Raw genomic sequence first — 15,364 nt, forward strand, 5'->3', positions numbered from 1 at the left:
TGCGGAAGGATGTGTTGGGACTTGGCCAGTGGCAGCAGAGACTGTTACCAAAAATAGGCTTGTCCGTCTGCAACAAAGTCTGACTTGGGAGCGTGTGTGTATGCTTTCAAGGACCATTAGGGCCTCATTTAAAAAATGGAAGTTAAAAATATTTGGAAAAGGAAAACTGCAGCTATATCTACTTTACTGCCTCTTGAGTGTTTCATCACTGAAATGTGGGAGCAGGGAAAAAGCATAGGGAGGTGGAGGGTGAGCAATGTAGGAGGGACTTTTGAAAATTGGCTACAGGCATTTATTATTCTCGGCAGGGTGCTAGGTGAGGAGAATCCTGAGCACTGTTCAGATCTGTTCTGTAGTGATAAGCTAACGTGCTCCGATAAGGCGTTATCCGAGTATTCTCGGGTGCTAAGAGTATCTTCGGCGTGCTTGAAAAATATGTTTGCGTCACCGCGGCTGCATGTCTCACGACTGTTAGACCGCCGCAATACATGCTGGGCTTGCCAGTTTGTGTGCAGCCGCGGCGGTGTGAACATATTATTAGAGCATGCAAAAGATAATCTGTTAGCACCCGAGCATGCTCAGATGACACCTTATCCAAGCACGTCTGTGCAACACTACTGTTCTGTTATCTTGATGCCAGTTGGGAGGATTATAGTGTGTATAATAATGATGATGGCCACTGGATGCCATACCATAATGATACTGGCCACTGGATGCCATGCCATAATAATACTGGTCACTGGATGCCATGCCATAATGAAACTGGCCACTGGATGCCATACCATAACGATACTGGCCACTGGATGCCATACCGTAATGATACTGGCCACTGGATGCCATACCATAATGATACTGGCCAATAGATGCCATACCATAATGATACTGGCCACTGGATGCCATACCATAATGATACTGGCCACTGGATGCCATACCATAATGATACTGGCCACTGGATGCCATACCATAATGATACTGGCCACTGGATGCCATACCGTAATGATACTGGCCACTGGATGCCATACCATAATGATACTGGCCAATGGATGCCATACCATAATGATACTGGCCACTGGATGAGCTTGAGAGCAGAAGTTGGTGCAGACTTCTGGACAAACCAGGTCTTCATAGGTAATTGAATAAAATGGAGGTTAATTTAGAATAAACTTACAATTAAAAAAGGTATAGATAAGGCTAAGATATAAAAAAAACTTCTACAGAAACCTCTAGGAATGAGCAGTGGGTCGGCCTTCTTGCAAAAGGGTGAAGTATATAAATGTAAATTTCTCTCCTGCATGGAGTTTCCACGCACGCCCAGACAATATAATGAAATGACATGGAAATCTGTATTCCAAGCAAAACATCCATATTCACAGGTGATTAGAATGAGAGAAAAATGTATTTTGAATAATAGTTACAGTTCAGAGATGGAGATGAGACATAAATTGTGTATACAGGACCCCTATGAATGAGAGAGGGAGCTACTCTGTTACAGAAGAGTGCAGTATCTAAACCAAAGTTCTGGCTCACAGTAACAAAGTTTCCATGCATGTTCAGATTAAACATTACAATTCTTAGTTCTCAAGGATAAGTCTGTTGCAGGAGACCTCCAGACACCTGGTTTCTGTGAGTACATTTTATCCATAGAATAACATGGTACAGAACTTTCTAACAATATCTGCAGGCTCAGCCTTGATTTCCTTTACAGAAACAAAACATGATTTAATAAAGCTAGACTATATCAGACGTATCACAAGTAATATAACATATTGGAATATTATGGATTATAATTACTGTATTGATTATTTTCTTTATTAGAAATATTTAAAGTAAAATATAATTAGTTCTTAAGCAAGGAGGCTTCCAGGCGGTTTGTTTCTGGAAGAATATCTGATCTATAGTGCAATGTCTTACAGAACCTTCTGACCATATCTGCAAGCTTAGCACAGAGGCAGATCTGTTTTCCGGCACCCGGAGCAGGAATTCAGTTTGGCGCCCCCCACACACACCGCTCATGCAGTTTGAATAGTAGTCATGTGACCGCTCATCTACGATTTGCTTTTTGACAGTCACGTGACTACCTACTCTTCCTAATTCTCTCAATTTCAGTCAAAAACTACAGCTCCTATTTCATAAAGAGAAGCAGGATTAAAGGCTAGTTGTCACATAACCGTAAGTATGAAAATCACATACGAGTGGTCATGTGGTGTCTGCTGGACCCAGCTAGCAGAGCTGAATCCTGACATTGAGTATATTACACGCTGTTAGGATTGGGCATGCTGCAGTACTGAATTGTATAATTAAAAGGGTTGTCCAGGTTTGTGATTAAAGTCGGAAGAACTCTAGGTGACTGCAGACTTCTGAATACTCGCAGCGCATGCACTGCACACTTTCAACTTTCCTCCAGTACAGGAGAATCCTGAAAGGTCATGTGAGTCCAAGTATGAGATTTTCATATTTCTGGCCACATTCCAACTAAACATGACCAGCCTCACTCAAGTAATTTGTATAGAATGAGGCCACGCATGTCTAGTCGGCATGTGACCATTAGAGATGAGCGGTGTTCGAATCGAACTGTTCGCCAATCTCAAATTCGAGTGGTTGTGGGCGGTGTTCGAGCCGTTCGACAAACCCGAACGATTTGAAAAAAATCCGGCTGTTCGAGGTTACGTTCGATAACTGTTCGTGCACCCAAATCATAACTGGATTTTTTCTCAGTAATGCTGATAATGTTAATACACAGTTTGAGTGTACAGCGGGGCAGGGGGAGGGGCAGGGGATGGATCTCTGCAGGAATAATGAAGATCTCCATTTTTTTTTTCTCTTTCCCGCATTTACAGTGGGGAGGTGCAGTCTGTCAGCCTATCAGCAGCGCACTCACGGAGCGAACTGCTTTTTTTCACACCAGCAAGGGCATGTGTCATTGGTTGTGTATGTCACATGTCCTTGCCGTATAAGACCCAGCCATTTTCCCCGTCGCCACCATTTTCTCACTGCTGCTGTTGTTAGCGCTATATTGTGTAACTGAATTGCAAGCAAATTTTCTCTTAAATAGACAGAAAGGTTTAGGGAGTAGGGACTAGTTTGTAATTGCAGCCCTTTTGAGGGTTAGATTACATCAGTTCCTATCACTTTTTGCCAGGCAGGTCTGTGCCAGTGCTGTGAAAGTGTTTTTGACAGCATTTGGCTAAATCTAGCTAAACAAATCCTTTGGGCCTATTGCAGTGTGTTAGGCAGTGGAGTAGCCTATCTGTGTTGCAAGCTACACCACCTGTGTATGTAATACTCATTTTTTACTGCACCTACCCAAGTAAAACCTTTTGGGCCTGTAGCAGTGTGTGGTACTCAATCTATTAGGCCATCTATACTAAGCTCCACCAGCTTTCAAATTACTAATAATTTTTAGCTGCATCTTGCCTGGAAAATAATTTTGAGCATAGCAGTAGTGTGTGGTAATCATTGTATTAGGCCATCTATACCAAGCTCCACCAGCTTTGAAATTAATAATAATTTTTAGCTGCATCTAGCCCGGAAAATAATTTTTCTTCCCAATAGTGGTAGCAATAGAAATATGGGGCGCGCGCCTGGCTAACAAAAATATACGCTTCATAACAAAAAACACCAGCCTAGAGCACTGCATTAATAAGATGGCATCATCGTCTCTCCCAGTGCTAGGCCTACTACGCCGGCTAGCATTCCTGTGCCTAAAATACAATGTATGGGTCCGCGCTAGCCACGATGCTGAGTGGTCTAAAGCTGCTGTTAACGCTTTATCACAATTCAATTGGCAGATTTTCACAGAGCTCCTCCCCAACGCCCACCCATCGGGCAACAGTTGCCCACCCTCCCTATGGGATCTAGTGGCGAATAGTTGATGCCATTAATCAGAGCGTCAGTTGCCCCGTCGACGTGGCAAGCATACGGTAAGGCATGGGAAGAGTGGACCCGACTAGTAGCAGGCAGACGGGTTGACCAATGTGAACAAGCCAGATTACAAGTCACCATAGAATTTCTCCACCAGCTAATGATGAGGGGCTTATCAGGGGCGTCAGCGCAGCGGTGTCTGACCGGAGTAGCATTTCACTTCCAACTACTGAATTGAGGAGATGTGACAAAGAGATTCATCATCAGACAATCCATAAAAGGGTGGAAAAGGGGTCAGCCAAGTCAGGAGTGTAGACGTCCCATCCCGTGTCAGTAAAACTGATTTCTCACATCATATCCCTAACACCATTAACATGACACTCACAATTTGAAGCAACACTACTGTCTACTGCATTTGCGATCGCCTTCTTCGGGGCGCTATGTATAAGCGAATTATTCCCTCAATCCAAAATTACCACCAGTGGAGGCTTATTACACCAGGACGTAGTCATAGCCAATAATGCTATACGTCTACGCATACGCCAATCGAAAACGGTTCCAGCAGGCAGGGGCACTTGGATACTTCTACAACCCACAAACGGTACACTGAGTCGGGTAACAATAGTAAAAACATATATAACCATCAGATCACAAAGTAATTTCTTCCTATCACACATTGATGGAATGCCATTATCCAGATACCAGTTCCAAGCTATATTTAATAAATGCATAACATCCGCAGGGAATCACCCCAAAGATTATGGGACACACTCATTCCGCATAGGCGCGGCCACGGAAGCAGCAAGAGCAGGACTGTCAGAAACGGAAGTTCAGAGGATAGGGAGATGGTGTCCACGTGTTTGGCGAGATACATAAGACCGGACTTGTTATCCTAACGTGGTTTGTTTCTTCTACAGGTGACGCTAAGTCAACAGTGTGGGTGATAGGCCACTCGTATATATATTGGGCAGAAAAAAGGGCGAAAGTCCACCCAGGCGGGAGGAAATTAGAGTTTCATAACACATATTTCAACTGCAGAGGTATTAGAGGCCTGCTATGGCCACAGGTAGTAATGGAGGTAATCGAGGTAGGGAGAGAGGCAAGAGGTCTGGTCATCTTAGTTATACAGGCCGGGGGAAACGACCTAGGTCATCACAAGAGCGCATAACTAATGGCAATAATGAAACTAGACACTGAGCGCTTCAGAGAATTTTTCACAAAACTAGCTATAGTATGGTCAGAGATTGTGCCGATAGCGGTGTGGCAAGGTGCGCGAGACATCACGGCCATCGAACGGACAAGGCGGGTAATAAATATTCGGATGGCAAAATTTAGAAGAGACAGAGGCGGTGTAGTGATACGACACCGACAACTGGAAGGAGATAAAGCAGGCCTCATACGGCCCGACGGTGTTCACTTAATGGATATTGGACTGGACATATTCCTGTCAGGACTCCAGGACGGAGTGGAACAAGCGTTAAGAGTGATGGGTGGGGGTCAGAGTCCTGCATACGAGTACGCAGGATCCTCCGTGGCCTGGAAATAGAAAGGACATGTTGGAGAGTTACATTTGTTGGCCAACTTGCCAGAGTGGAGACCCAGGGCATGCTGCAACAAGCTGAATTATTTTAGAAATAAAATGCCTTTCTAATGGAATGAGTATAAAGAGTTAATAAAGCTGTGACCGATCCTCACCCATCCAGTTGTAAGAGTTACATTATTGTATCGTCAAGGAAAGGGGGGCGGTAGGGGGGCTGAGCGTCTGGGTTTGGTTGGGGGTCCCCACAGTCTGCCTAGGCTAGATGCATTTAAAAATTCTTATTAGATACACAGACGGTGCAGCTTGCTTCGCAGCTGGGCTACTACGCCCAAAGTATTGCCTAGGCTAGATGCAGTTAAAAATTCTACGCTGACTAGCAGACACAGAAGCTTTGGAGCAGACCTCTGAGTAAACAGCTCTTCACACTCAACCATCTGTGTTACCCCAAGCCATAGTGTATGTACTTTCTCACAGTTAAAAGGGGGGGGGGGGAGCGACCCAACCCACCTGGAATTGACGATGCCAACGTCACGTAAGACACAGCAAGGGGACTCAAAAAAGAGTCTCCATTTTTTCCCAAAATTGTGGCACAGACACCACTTAACCCTAGAACGCATACCTGGGGCCTCGCAGGCCCGCCCTGTTAATTGTTTTCTATTTTCTGCAAGATTACTTCAGTTAGAATTTTGAAACTCTAGGTATTCTTCATGTATATAGTTGTTTGTCATTTGAGTTTGAGTTATTCCATGTTATTTGCACACGGGCCTGAAAGGTCCCAGGTATGTGAAAGTGTAGATTTTTATGGTCATGCGTTCTAGGGTTAAGTGGCATCAATTGCCCCACAGTTGCTTAAAATGGTTGGTGAGGTGATTTTACGAAATCCTCAAGCTTTTAGTCTCCCCAGGATGACACAGGGGTAGAAAAGTCCTTGCGAATCCATGATTTGTTCATCTTTATGAACGTGAGTCTGTCTACATTCTCAGTGAACAGCCGTGTGCGCTTATCTGTCAGCACACCACCAGCAGCGCTGAACACACGTTCAGAGAGAACGCTGGCTGCAGGGCATGACAAGATATCCAAGGCGTGAGTGGCGAGCTCCAGCCATTTTTCCAGATTGGAATCCCAAAATGAACAAGAGTCCAGTGACAGTCATGGCTTCGATGTTCACTTGGAGATACTCCTGTACCATCCTCTCTAGGCGTTGACTATGTGTCAGACTTCTTGTCTCCTGTGGCCTTGCAAAGGATGGTCTAAAGTGGTGAAACTATTCCACAAAATTGCTGTTACCAGTAGATACTGTGTTACTGTTATGGTTTGAGTGATGAAGACTCGACAGTCCCACGGTTGGCAAGTTAGAACTGTGAGATTCACTATGTGCACCACTGGTGTTTTGTGGAAAAGCGCATGTAAGATTCTGCAACAGAGTCTGCAGATACTCCTGCATGCGTAAATCCCTTTTTATGGCAGGAATTATTTCGGCAAATTTACTTTTGTACCGGGGATCTAAGAGTGTGGCAACCCAGTAGTCGGGATTACTTCGAATTCTGACAATCCGAGGGTCATGTTGTAGGTAGTGCAGCAAGAAGGCACTCATGTGTCTTGCGCATCCAGGAGGACAAAGTCCTTGTTGTGTTGGTAGCGAGGTAACAATCATGCTTCCTTCCTCTGCCCTCTCCCCCCAACCTCGCACAACAGAAATGTGATCAAGGTCTCCCTCATCTGATGAGTCTTCCATGCCCATCGCCAGTTCGTCCTCCACTTCTTCCTCTGCTCCTGCACCTTCCTCAACAGTTTGGCTGCTACCATGCGCCCTGGTTAATCCCTCTCCCCCACCCTCCCATGCCTGCTGCCTTGGTGCTGCCGACCGTCTGGACCTTGGAGATGTTATCCCTTCCGCAAACCAATCCTCTACTTCCTCCACCTCCTCTTGTCCCACCACCTGACTCTGAATTCTGTTTAATGTGTGCTCCAGCATGTAAATCACCGGAATAGTCATGCTAATAATGGCATCGTCGTCAGCACTAAACATCTTCGTCGCCATTTCAAAACTGTGCAGAAGGGTGTGTGGCGCCCCTGAGGGTTCAGTCGCCACAGAGTTACTGCATCTCACCCAGAGGTGTGGTATCTCACCCTCAGGTAAGGAAGGAGTATGGCTCGGGACCCTAACACCTGCATCCAACACATACCTACAGTGGGTGTAGGGTGAGATTACTCCTAAGGGAGAGCACAGTCCCAGGTCCCTAGCTGGCGGGAGGGTCCTATATAGTGGGTGCTTAGGGGAGCAGCTTAGGGGAGCACATGACAGGGAGATTATAAATAGGAAGCCATCTTAGAAAGAGCAAGCCAGTCAGAGGAGGAAAAGTGACAGGAGCAGAGGCTCTGCTCCGGAGGCGGGGACTGAAAGAGAAGAGAGGAGTGGGAGCAGGAAGGCTCCAGGAACCGAAGGGACCCTAGGGGTACGGGCCGTGCAGAAGGCCACCTGTACTCCCGCTGCTACCAGGAGGTAGAGGGGTCAGGCCAGATAAGGGGAACCGGTCCCTCAACTAGCGGAGAAACAGCAAGGCTCAACTAGAAACCGGAGGCTGCAGCATTTCATGTACTGCAGGCCAAAGTCCACACCAGTCTCACTAAGAAGGTAGCCACATAGGACCCAGGGGACGGAACACACGTCGCCCGCCAAGGCCCGAGGATACCGGATAGAAGTGTCACTGGGTGTGAGGTGCAGGGAGAAGGCCAGAGAAAGGACACACAGAAGGGGGTCCTGCTAAGTACCCCAGAGCTATCTGGGGGTGGACTGAGCCCCTCACTGAGTATGCACAGCACGACGGGGGAGATTGCTCTGGTACCTGTAATCTGGACTGCAACAACTGTGAGTAAAGATCTTGGGACTGCATCACATGGACTCTGTGTTCATTACTGACTCCCTGCCCTACAACCACCATCATCCACCCACACTGCCCTGAAGCTACACTCTTCCTGTGGGGAGTAATAATACCATTGCTGCAAAACCACCAGCTTCAGAGGACTGTTCCGCAGCAGCGGCCCCTTTTACCGCACTCCAGAGGTGGCGTAGTCGGACATTATAAAACCCATATATACAAATTACCCTTGGATTGACCGCCCTGGGTCACCGCCACAGTGACTACAACCCCCAGCGTCTACCGGCCCGGCTCCGGGTACCCCACGACCCAGGGGGCGCGTCAACTTCATAGGTCCCTGATCTGAGACCACTCCTGCAGCGTGATTTGCCCCACCTCTGGATCTCGTTGGCCCAGGCTATATGTCAGAACGTATTGCACCAGGGCTTGTCGGTGCTGCCACAGTCGCTGCAACATGTGCAGAGTTGAATTCCACCGTGTCGGCACATCGCATTTCAGCCGGTGAACTGGCAGGCCCAACGACTTCTGTAGAGATGTAAGTCGTTGAGCTGCGGGATGCGAACGGCGGAAGTGAGCACACAGCGACCGTGCCGTCTGCAGAAGGCCATCTAGTCCGGGATAGTGGGCTAAAAATTGATGGACAACCAGGTTCAACACGTGAGCCATACAAGGCACGTGTGTGACATTGCCCCGGCGAAGGGCCGCACCCAGGTTTGCAGCATTGTCGCACACGGCCTTCCCTGGTTTCAGGTCCAGTGGAGACAACCATTCATGAAACTGGGTCTCCAGAGCTGACCACAACTCCTCAGCTGTGTGACTCACATTTCCCAGACATTTCAAAGTGAACACTGATGCCATTGAGCCCTGCTGCCAGCATAGTAAGGAGGTGTGCAGGATTCTTTCTGTGCAGTTAGAAAGCAGGTGGCATTACCAGACAGGCTTTGGGTGCAGGTGGACGACCGAGAGGAGGTTGAGGAGGCAGAAGCAGTGGAGGAACTTCGAGATAAAGAGGATTGACGCACAACTCGTGGGGATGGTAAGACTTGGACAGCAGCCCCTTGTCCTGCTGTCACCATAGTTACCCAGTGCCCAGTCAGCGACATGTAATGCCCCTGTCCATGCCTACTTGTCCAAGTGTCTGTGGTGAAATGCACCCTGTCACACAAAGAGTTTCTCAAAGAAGCGGTGATGTTGTGTGCGACATGCTGGTGGAGAGCAGGCACACCTTTCTTTGAGAAGTAGTGCCGACTGGGCATCTGGTACTGGGGCACTGCGACGGACATAAGGTCTTGAAAATCCTCTGTGTCCTCCAGGCGGAAAGGCAGCATTTCTGTAGCCAACAGCTTGCAGATGGTGAAATTCAACCTCTTAGCTTTGTCATGGCTAGGAGGAAATGGTCTTTTACTTTTCCACATCTGAGGAACCGAGGGCTGGCTGTTGTGCTTAGACGGGGTTGAGTAGGGTGTCCCCGGCAAACTGCCGGTCTGTGAGGAAGATGCAGGCGGACATGTTAGGTTGCCTTGATCCAAAGGTGGTACTCTCGATGTCGGAGAGCGCTCAACACCAGCAGGTGTTTCCACTTCCCAATGAACTGACGACCTGCCAATCACACTGGCTGTTGCGGGTAAAGAGGTGGCAGGTCTACGTCCAAAAACATGTGTGACTGCTGTCCCCCCAGTCACAGAGGATGAAGAGGCTGCGGATGCACAAGATGGGGCAGACAGTGGTTGGCCCGGCCCGCTAGGCCGCATTGTAGCACAGTGAGCTTCCCACTGTAGCTTATGCTTCATATCCATGTGACGGTACATGCATGAAGTACTCAAACTATGGATTTTTTGGCCTCTACTTAGCTTTTGGTGACAAATATTACAGATAACACGAGTTGGGTCATCCTTATCGATCTGAAAAAATGCCCAGGCTATGCAAGGCTTAGAGCCCATGCGACCTGAAGAGCCACTACGACTTGTGGTCAGAGGCAGAGTTGTGGTTGAGGATGCAGTTGTTGACGTGCTTCCAGTACTACGTCTCTGTCCAGGAAGGCGCAACCTAACCTCATCGTCAATAGCATCTGTGACGCCCCGCTGCTCTTGGTATCACAGATCCTAGAAGAGTGCATTGATGGAACCCTCCACAAGAGGCCCCCATAAACATTCACACATCTCCACCTTCCACCTCAGACCACCAGAGGGAGCCCGTTAGGGATATAAATAGGGAAGGTGGAGCTAGGCAGTTCAGTTCTTCTGAAGAGTTCCTGCAGTAGAGAAGCCTAAGAGAGGTCAGTCTGCAATGGAGCTCAGTCTAGTCTAGAGAACTCAGTTAATAGTTCAGCAGTGGAGCACGAGGCTCCTGCTAGCTAGATTCAGGGAGCCCAGTTAGAGCTTAAGGTGTGCCGGCGCCATAAGATCGGTGAAGCGCGGCAAGCTGCCGTTAGTGTGTATAGCCTAGTGAGGGCCCGAGTAGGCCGAAGGCGAGTGGCGAGTTAGTACATAAGGGGCAGAGGAGCTTAACCAGCTCACCCCGAAGCATTTACCGGACACCGGATCCGAGCTTACCGGGATCTCTATGACCCAGTAAGGCATAACTGGAATCCCTGGAGAACTACAAGTCCCAGGATCGCTAAGGTGCTGATACGTAACAGAGCCAGGAGACGCTTAGGCCCCGCATACTGGGAGCGTGAACTCCAAGAGAAGGCCCTACCACAAGGTCAGCCAGCGCAGGACAGAGACAAAGTTAGGCCTAGCTCCAGGCAGGTCAGAAACTTACTACGCAGAGGCAAGAAACAGGAGGCCCTACACCCGCTCATTGGGGAGGATCCTGATATGCACCCTTCACCCTACAGTGCTCCGGGATGTGCCTGAATTTCCACCAGTAAAAGGTACTGAAGTGACTACCGTGTCCGTTCCCGTTCTTGCTCTGACCCAGCTGGGTCTTGCCTGTGCTGCATTCCCCCTGCATACGCTGCCCTGAGACCTAGCTCCACCTGTGGGGAGCTATACCATCGAGCTGCCTTATCACGGGCCTCAGTGGACTGCTGCAGCGCTGGTGCTTCTCACCAGATACCACAGGTGGCATCACGAACTCTTATAAAATTAACAATTATCCACCCTTTTAAAGAGTGACCCCAGGGTACGGGCCAGGGAGCTGACCACCGCGACATCCCCAAGGCCAGGCAAAGGCCCGGGTACCGAGTCATCCCCATCCCCTGGGCTAGTCACATCCTCCTCCACCTCCTCTGCTGACCTCATCGACTAGCTGACTGTGGGTTGACAGGAAGTGGGATCTCCAACCTCGTCATCATCACCCTGTGTGTTCTCACACCCGTCGTCCTCAGAGCCAACCTCTTCCTGCCCTGACCGAAAAGTCAAGTTGTCGCTCCAATCAGATATTTGAGTCTCATCATCGTCTTCATCATTGTCTCCACCAACAGGAGTTACAGTTTGGGAACGAGGGTCTACATTATGCTCAGAACCTTCTTCATCTGGTCCTGGATCCAACTTATAAAGATTCTGGGCATCAGTGCAGATCATTTCCTCGTCTGGATTAACCGAAGCTCTGGAGCAGACCTCCGTTTCCCAGGCTATAGTATGAGTAAACAGCTGTGCAGACTCAACCATCTGTGTTACCCCATACTAAGACGGGCAGCTGGAGACTTGGGAGCTGTGAGGAAGCAAGTGCGATTGGGGTGACACCTCTGAGGACTGGAGTATTTGTGATGTTGAAGTTGAGGTGGAGGAGAGCCCACTTGAAGGAGCACTTGATATCCGTTGAAGCACTTGCTGTTTTTGTGCCTCATCTGGAATTTGTAGCGATGGCGTGTCCGTAAGAAAGGGATCTTATCACATTGTCCACGAAAAGAAGTCGACATCTTAGTTTGGCTGGAAGATGGTCTTTCTTCTGCAGATGTTACTCCCCCCCCCCCCCCCCCCCCCACCGCGGGGGGGCTCGACCCACCAGCGGACAGGCACCAGTATTGGGAGAGGGGGTCTGGCCGTCAGGGTCCACCTCGGCTCTGGCACAAACCCGGCGACACGGAGGTGGCACGGGCAGGAACGGACTGGCCGTGTCGGCTTCGCACTTTTTTGGTTTTAGAAGGGCATGACATGCCTATATCTGTGTCTCCCCCTCCTTTTACTCCTCCACCTCTTTTCTTTTCGCATGACTATATGTACTTGTCACTTTTCCATGTGTTAGTTATGTCTTCTGAGCAGTTTGTCAGCTTTTGGACACCGTTGAAGGTGTTTTCTATGTGTTTCTATGTGTTTTTGTTTGCCTGCTATTGGTTTTAACGGTTTTCGAAGGTGTTTGTCGAACAGTTCGTCGAACAGTTCGGCGAACATACGGGTGTTCGACGAACCGAACTCGAACACTACGGGGGTGGCTCAACACTAATCCTTACCTCGGAGAGGAGATACCACACCTCATTAAAGAGATGCAGTACCCCTGTGGCGACAGAACCCTCAGGGGCGCCACATTACCATCAGACTCTCTCACCACTCAGCCCACCCGTTTCTTGTGCAGTGATAAACCAGCTGTTCTCCACCTCCCATACACATTTTCTAAGCATTCCCTATTTCTTTCTTCAGGTGGTCCTGACATCAGTCCCCAGCCGAAACATCTTTATGGCTGTAAAAATGATCAAGAAAAAGAAGGTGAAGGAAAACATCCTTATGAGAGAGCGGCGGATACTCCTCGCGGCCCGAGACTGCCCATTCTTATGTCACCTCTATGCCGCACAGCAGTCTCGGAAGCTGGCGTATTTCATCACGGAGTATCTGTCCGGCGGCAGCCTCGAGGCTTTGATTGACATGTGCGGCTGCCTGAACATCGACAGCGTAAGGTGAGTATGAGGAAGATATACGAAAAAGAGAGCAGAGGGGTGAAAATAAAAGCAGAGGTGGAGATGTAGCTGGGAGAGGACTGGCAGGTCATGTAGCCCAGGAGGGAAGGAGGTATCAGTGATGACATTGATACTACACTCTGTTCTCTCCATCAGATTCTACACAGCAGAGATTGTATGTGGTCTCCAGTTCCTCCACGGACACAACATCGTCCACCGGTAAGCACAACTTTCCTCCTTCTCTCTGTCCCCTCTACATGCTCAAAAAATTGCCCCCAACTTTCCTGGGCTCCTGTCTGCCTAGTCCATCTGATCTTGCAGTGACCCATTTTCCATCTCCTGTATCATGGGGTAGATTTCTTATTATGTTTTCTTATTTCATTGCAGAGATATTAAGCCAGTAAACATCATGTTGGATGCCGATGGCCACATCCGTGTAGTTGACCTGGGGCTCGCCCAAGATGGGGTCACCTCCTCCAAAAACATCTCAGGAGTGACGGGCACTTTCCACTTCATGGCCCCTGAGGTGCTTCTCAAAAAAGGATATGGCACAGCAGTGGATTGGTGGAGCCTGGGGATTGTGGTGTCCAAGATGGCAACAGGACGCTCCCCATTTTACACCGGCTCTGTCAGCAAAATGGCTTACACAGCGATAACCAGAGGAGAGCCTGAAATTCCATCTTGGCTTGATGCTGACTTGAAAGATCTTATCAAGAAGCTGCTGTGCAAAAATCCTGAGAAACGATTGGATGTGTGCGGGAACATCAGAGAGCATCCATTCTTTACCAACATCGGCTGGGAGGATCTAGAGAAAAGGAGAGCAAAGCCGCCATTCGTACCATTCAGGCCAGTTCTGGACAACCATCAGCTACAGTGGCCGGAGGATAAGAAAGCCTTTAACCCCGTGGCCGGATTCAATTATGGGTCATCAAGCTGGGCCCGGTAAGATCATCCTCTGTGAGGATAAATCCCATCAAATGTTCTTCTCACCTTGTGGCCATTATGACCATCTTTGTCTTCTCCCACTGTTTCTGTCAATGACTATGTCTCTGTCATTCTTAGGTGGATGAGAATATCTGGGCTGTGAAAGAATCCACGACCATCTGGTGAGTGACCGCTGTACACACAGGACACCGATCATTAGATGTGTACATTATATCTGATGTTACATAGGGGAATGGTTCATTATAATGACCATTCCTCTAAGATAACAGAAGATCCAGGAGCTAGAAGTTATTGAAATGTCTTCCTCTTATGTCTTGCAGGATGAACCCGTGCCAACTGCCCAGAACTTCTTGCCTCCTGACCCGTACCTCACGTCTCTGCTGCTGTTTGTCACCTCGGCTGCCCTAGAACATCATGTCTCTCATTAACACCTTCATGTCGGACCACTGCCATCGTGTCGCTGCACCAGGCCCTTGACTTGGCCTCCTCCAATCCATGGCTGGCATCTGAGATCCCTCCAGCCCGAAGGTCTTCTGCGCCCCAGGAGCGGCCTGTGCTAAGTTTCCATCTGGTGAGTTCAGGAACAATAGTATAATATTGGCCATTATCCCTGAACTTACCTCAGCGCAGGCCGGGTAAGTACTGCACCCATCATCCATCACATCCACAGTACATGATAGGTGTAGACCCTACACTACACTACAGGTATAGGCACACACACATAGACACATAGGACGTAGATAGAGATTTCGGCTTTTGATCCTGGGATTTAATCTGATCGCCATATTTGGGGTCAGGAAGGAATTTTCCCCCCTAATATGAGGATAATTGGCCCATTCCTCATAGGGGGTTTTCGCCTTCCTCTGGATCTACACGGCCTTAAATAGGTTTAGTAATATATCAATAAGTAGATTCACACATAAGTAGTGCAAAAAAATAAGTTTAAAAAAATAAAATTCAAAAATAGTTTATTTTACACAAACCAAAAACATTTTTAGTCTAAATATATAACAATTAAAAAATGTAAATATATTTTTTAAAAATCTCACTTCCATTACACACAGGGAGGTACGAGCCTTTGATCCTGGGATTTAATCTGATCGCCATATTTGGGGTCAGGAAGGAATTTTTCCCCCGTCATGAGAATAATTGGCCCATTTCTCACCTGTGGTTTTCGCCTTCCTCTAGATCAACACGGCCCATAGATAGGTTTAGTAAAATAGAAGAAATAAGTAGGTTCTTATATTTATAATGAAAAAATATCTGAAAAAATAATTTATTTTTTGGTTTAAGAAAAATTAG

This window comes from Phyllobates terribilis, unplaced genomic scaffold, assembly GCF_046119375.1.
Source record: "Phyllobates terribilis strain yellow unplaced genomic scaffold, ASM4611937v1 Scaffold_203__1_contigs__length_3528282, whole genome shotgun sequence".
NCBI lineage: Eukaryota > Metazoa > Chordata > Amphibia > Anura > Dendrobatidae > Phyllobates > Phyllobates terribilis.